This window comes from Stegodyphus dumicola, chromosome 3 (genome assembly GCF_044657685.1).
Source record: "Stegodyphus dumicola isolate Sdum_Otavi_A_Nest chromosome 3, ASM4465768v1".
NCBI classification, from domain to species: Eukaryota; Metazoa; Arthropoda; class Arachnida; order Araneae; family Eresidae; genus Stegodyphus; species Stegodyphus dumicola.
In genome coordinates this window covers 209,325,198-209,331,631 of record NC_140770.1, presented here as the reverse complement: position 1 = coordinate 209,331,631, position 6,434 = coordinate 209,325,198, and the positions used below count along the sequence as shown (strand labels likewise).

At 30.5% G+C, this 6,434-nt stretch overlaps 2 non-coding genes across 2 annotated transcripts; both read right to left on the bottom strand.

The window, feature by feature from the left end:
* Window positions 1–1,600: 1,600 nt before the first annotated feature.
* On the bottom strand, window positions 1,601–1,671 carry TRNAG-GCC (transfer RNA glycine (anticodon GCC)). Its single transcript has one exon. It is a non-coding gene; the product is annotated as a tRNA-Gly (tRNA).
* A 2,862-nt stretch (window positions 1,672–4,533) lies between these two features.
* TRNAS-GCU (transfer RNA serine (anticodon GCU)) lies at window positions 4,534–4,604 on the bottom strand. The gene has a single exon. It is a non-coding gene; the product is annotated as a tRNA-Ser (tRNA).
* Window positions 4,605–6,434: the final 1,830 nt, after the last annotated feature.

The window sequence follows — 6,434 nt, the reverse complement described above, 5'->3', positions numbered from 1 at the left end:
AAGTAATGTCTTCGAGCTGAAACGAAATGTTTTAGAAACCAAGGAACTTGTTGGCAGAGTTTCAGATGTTGTTAGGCGAGAGATTTACGTTGTTTTCGTTAATGGATTTTGTTCTTCCAAATGAAGAATAAGAAGATGAGTTAATGGGAAATTGGCAAGTTATCTGCATAATGCAGTGTTGCCTCAAAGTCTAGAAAATACGTCTAGAAAAAGTCTAGAGTTATCTCTGCTATAATAATGACTGCATTTGGTTATAGATGAGAAAGCCGAGCCGGATACTGTCTTTAAATGTAGAAGTGTGTAATAGATCTTTTTAAGAAGAATATTAATGTGAAAAGACAAAAGACATATTCATTCAACAGCGACACCGTTGTTCTTGAATCATTTGATTACCAGGTACAGGATATTAGAAGTAGAATACCGAAGGTCCTTATAAAATTACTTTTATTTATTTATTGACAGGAAGACTTTAGTTACTTGTAAACAATTCATAAGCCGTTATATATAGTAGCAAAAATAATCGTGGGCTGCTAATAGTGGCGTATTTTAAATTAAAATTGCATAAGAAAAATTTAAGTGAATTGAATGTAATAATTCTTTTGTATTTCATTTCTCTACTGTCACTCCCACTGTTGTTTAAATTTAGTTAATATTCCAATACAGCTTTATTGGAGTACTCTATAATATTACTTTTAGACACTTATATAATTTAAGAATATTTTGATATCTAATTTTTCTAACCTTATTAGAGTATTTTATCAAACAGAATAATTTAAGAAATTTTTGAAATGCATTTTGTTTTAATCTTTTTAGTCCATAAATGAAAAGAGTTTAGTAAAGAAAGGAAACCATTGTCTTTTTAACTCAGAAAACTATTCACACTAATTATTGCAGAAGCGAAGAAAGTCACATCACTTTCTTCCGAGATCTTCTATATTTGATGGTGTAAGGGTCTATTAAATTGATTAAATTTTTCTAGGAGCATGTTGATGTAAACATCCATCGCTGTTGAGAGCTACGGATAATAATAGTCAACGGATAATAATAATAGGGATAATACGGATAATAATAATAGCTTTGGGAAAATTCGCCAATAATCGGAAAATTATGTTAAAGATATAGAACAAGGTCACTTTGGAAGAATTTTCCAGAGATCACTCTGATACAGTTGAAGATCGAGTTTGATCTTTAAGAATAAATGTTCGAAAAAAATATTATAATTAGATAAAAAATAAGTTATCTAAAATTTTGGAAAGTATCTATTTGGGATATTGTATTATCCCTGCACATACGTATGTGTGAAATATTTTAGGAAAAATTGGCTCATAAAAAAAAAGAGTCATATAAGTAATCTTAAAGATTTGACCGCACACTAATGCACATATTTCTTTTTCATTATTGCAAATATATTGATGTTTCTAAGATCATTGTCTTTTTCTCTGAATTGTTCATATTAAATTCGCTTAAAAGAAATTTTCTTTAATTATAAGTACTTTTTTAAGATCATTTACAAATACTACATCTTTCTCATTTATCCAGTTCGCTTCCGGAGGGCATGTCGTCGTTTTATATTTTAGCTGAACCTTCAAAAATGTTATATTGCATCGGCCGGGAATCGAACCCGGGCCGCCCGCGTGGCAGGCGAGCATTCTACCACTGAACCACCGATGCTTCGAGAGAAGACTGCGCAGAACTCATCTTCAAAAGAAAATGCCTTAGTTGCATAACAGGTTGAAAAATAGCGATTGAAACAATCGTCATCAATTTAATGCTTTTTTTTTTTTTTTTTTAAATTTAGAAATTGATTATTACTCGTATATTTATTTAGGAACTACTTTTTGAAGACAAATCAGAATATATGGCATATATTAATATGGAGAATTGAAGTCGGACTTTAATTTCAACGAAAAAGATAAAACGTGCCTTATTCTATTACGTTTAAGAAAACATTTGTGTGCGCTATCACAAATGCTGTTTTAATAGTGAATTAAAAGCACAACTTCAAATAATTTAGCTAAATTTTGACAGCTTCGATTTTACATAAATCAATTTCCTTCCTACTTGAAATTTCATTTTTAATCATAATAATTATTATTCGTAACATTTTTCAGGAAGTAATGGGCATTCGTCTTGCGGGCTTTTGTTATGCAGATTTCTAACTGGCTGCTGGCTATTCAGGCGGGAAACCATTGCATTCTTTTTCTTTTGCCCCCAGCTGAGTGAAAAATTAGTTAAAAAGAGGAGAGCCTTGCTTAATTGCTTTATCCCCTACCGAAGTGCCAAAGAACGGCTTCAGAAAGGGGGTGGCAGGAGAGCAATTAGAGGTTGATGAGAAATAAATTAAAGAGGATTTTAGATATTTTTGTTAGTTTCTAGAAAATAACAATATCTGAAATTCTGCTTGTAATTGCCCCTTTCTTGCATATTCTTTCTAGTTTTTGAATAATTTTTATCTAAGGATTTAGATAGTATTTCAATTATTTAAAAAAATTTCAATAAATGGAAAACGAAAGGAATTAAATATTACTGAAGATGATTTGAAAATATTGTTTAACCATTTAAAGGGATAATTCACTGTCTTTGCAGTAAAACTGCAGGGTGGAAAAATATGTAGTTCCTGATTGGCTAGTGTCTCTAACAACTCTAATAAATGCTGCAATAAAAACTCTAATAAAATGCTAAATAAAATGTCACAAGCTCTAATAAAATGCTACAAATTTATTACTATAGTTTGAGGTGATTGTAATTAAATTTGTAGATCTGTTAATTTCTAATTGTTGTTCCATCCACCCCCCAAATAAATAAAGTTAAAAACATTATTCCAAGCTGCTGTAGTTGAAAAATTAAAGAGGTTACACTTGGAATTCATTTTCTGACAGTGTGTGAGCTCACAGTTTTAATTTATTCAGAAATCTAAAAGAAAATATCTCTAGAAAATCACCAAATTATAATTGTTACATTCAAAAACGTTTCCAATCAGAAATATGTTTAAACTTTGATAATAAGCTCAATCTAAAGTAAAGAATAAAATATCTCTTAACCAAGTTTTCATTGTGCTTAATTACATAAAACTGTTTGAATATTACTAAACTAGAAATTAACTAAATGAAAAACTAAAAAGGAAGAAAATAAAATTCAAGTGTTTTTCAATTAACAGTTTTAATAATGAAACATAATTATATTTAATCTCAGCCATATTACCTTAATAATAGCATGTGAGGAATTTTATAATGATATTTTCCCCTTCCTCCTCACATACGCATACCAAAGTTAAATAAGTAAATATATGATAAAATGCATTTTCAGATTTATCATGGAAACGTTATAATTAATCTTTTAATCAGGGAGCAAAAGGTTTGTTTTCTACCTAATAAAATAAACAAATAAAGCAGTGGTAAAATATACAAAGACATATTTTTGAGACATTAAAATTCTGATCTGAATCCATTTACTATAATTAAAAATTTAAATACATTTTATAGCAATAAAAAACCATAAATCCCTTTTGATTATGTGGGCTTTTATCAACGTGCGCTTTTATCCGCATGGGCTTTTATCAACGTGCGCTTTTATCCGCATGGGCTTTTATCAATGTGGGCTTTTATCAATGTGTGCTTTAATCGCTGTGGATATTTGTCGCGTGAGCGGTTATTACAGTGGTGGGCTTTTGTCGCATGCGCTTTTGTCCGTGGGCTTTTGTCTGGGAACCGTCATAAAGACAACCTGTAAAAGCAGACTATTTCAGTCATTTAAGTGAATATGATGCAAGTCAAGCAAGTGAAATAGGGTATTTCTTGTGAGCATTTTCTTTTAGCCAGAGCCTATTTTATGTTGTCATATCATCATGCCATTTCATTTAATTATACAGTACTGTCTTTACATAAAAAATAATAAATAAATAAATAAAATAATACAAAATTAATTTTTAATAATATAAAATTAATAAAACAATTATGTTTTTTGCCTCAGGTGCTTTTGTTGTTGTTTTCGAGGCCACATATGTATCATACCCTCAAATGAAATTTTAGGAATATGAAATATGCTTTGCTGGATTCTAGTTCTTATGGAAGTAACACAAATTTAGTTTTAAACAACAACTTAATGCTTGTTTACATCTTTAAATGGTAAATTTAATACTTGATTTGGACCGATAAATTCTAGACGTTTAATGTGCTTTTTCATTAATAATACTAGCGAGCTTCATGAAAGGTGATTTTGTATCAGGAACATACAAATGTGAATACTAGTAACAAAAGTTGGCTTTATGCATAAAGACGTAGGGACTCGGACGCCTATTTTTGGATGTGCCTGTTAAATTGTTCTTACAAGCCAAGCTACTACTAAATAAAGGTAAATTTCGTTTTGGATTATTAATTATGCTTAATTTATTCCGAATGAAAGTGCTGAAACTTTTTCTGCTGTGAAATTAATTTTAATTATTACTGTGAAATTATCTTTCTCATATATCCAGTTCGCTTCCGGAGAGTATGTCGTCGTTTTATATTTTAACTGAAAAAAAAAAAAAAAACATATTGCATCGGCCGTGAATCGAACCCGGGCCGCCCGCGTAGCAGGCGAGCATTCTACCACTGAACCACCGATGCTTCGAGAACGTTAATGCACAGAATTCATCTTCAAAAGAAAATGGCTTAGTTTAACTTCAGAAGTTTGAAAAATAATGATTGAAGTAATCATAATGAATTTAATGCTTTTTTCTCCCTTTCGGATCTGAAACGGAGCGAAAGACATTTTTCTTTCTTTTTTTTTTTTTTAAATTTCAAAATCAATTGTTTTTAATTAGATTTTTTTTTATATATTTTTTAATTTTTTTATTTAAGTTTTGCTTAAAAAAATAATCTTATTTACCTACTAAACTTTACATTCGTCAAAAAGTCAATCTGTAAAAGTAGGCACTTTCAGTCATATAACTGAATATGATATAAGCCAGACAAGTAAAATATGTTATTTTTTGTTAGCTTTTTCCTTACTGTAGCCAGATCCAGCCTTACGTTGTCATGTGATTTCGTTTAATTATACAACTTTAAAACATTAAATTATATTTTTTGGCTTATTAGTCCTGCAGATGTTTTTACCTGTTGTTTTGAAGTCCGTATTTCATAGTAGAATGGCTGCCAGAGCCTTAAAAATGCTGGACTTCTACTTTCCACCCGAATTTTGAAGGAGAGCAGCCTCAAATGAAATTTTAGGAATTTGAAATAAGCTTCATTGGATTCGAGGTTTTATGAAAAGGACAGAAATTTTCATATTTTTAAGCAGTAACTTAACGCTTGCTTCACACCTTTAAATGGTAAATTTAATCTTGATTTGGACAGAGCAATTCTAGAGGTTTCATGTCATTCTAGAGGTGTATCAAGCTGCGCTGTACAAAAGCTGACTTTATGCATCGGTGACGTAGGGAGTCGCAAAGGGAGCATATTTTTGAAGTTACCAGTTAAATTGTTCTTATAAGCTGCTATAAAACTAAATTTTGTTTTGAATTATTAATTATACTTAATTTATTACGAATGAAAGTGATAAACTTGTGCTATTAGTTGTTTCGAATCTAATTTGGACAGAAATTCAGAGTTATTATTTGAAAAAAAAAAAAAAAAAAAAAAACAGAGTGGAGTAAATAAATGATGAAAAACTTACAGGAAATAAGAAAATATTTTAGAAATACGTGAACAAGCCAAAGCAACGTGCTTCCTAATTCATTTAATTTACTTTCTTCGAAGAACTACGCTATGTTTTTAACCGCATGTTTAAGTCGAAATAACGTGCAAACAAATCTCTCTGCATGATATCGATCTGAAGGCCTTTTGTCTTGGTGCTAGTAGGTCATTCGGATGTACAGATTACTTTTCGCATCTACGGGCGATTATCTGACCTCGCGCATGCTGAAAAAGTTGCTATTTTCGCTTTTTAAAATTTTAACTCAAAAAGCGCGTTTGTGCGAATCGCTTAGAAAATTTAAAAGCTAAGTATAAGTGTTTGTATAAAGTAGAAAAGTAAGATGGAAGAAAGAGCGACTTAAAATTCACTGTAAAAAATGTGAACTTTAAAACCTGCCCCTATCAAGCTTTTAACTAAATAAGTCGTTAACGTGAATTACCATGCTGCCCATCCTATATACTGTACCTCTATGACGAAATGTCATAGAATTTGTTTTGTCTAGAAATGTTTGTCTAGAAATGAGTTTTTGAATTAGTTTTTGACAATGCAGTATTATTTATTTTAGTGTGCATTTTTCTTTTCTGAATGGCTAACCGTAAGAGTAAGTTTGTAGGTTTTTTTAGCCCAAAAGGGCGTTAGACACAAAGGGTAATCTCAAAACGGCGTTTTACGTAGTTTCCCTTTCTTCGTTGGTTTATTTTTCAAACTGTTGCCACTAAATGTTTTCGCCATGTATTATAGTTAAAGAAACTAAATAATGA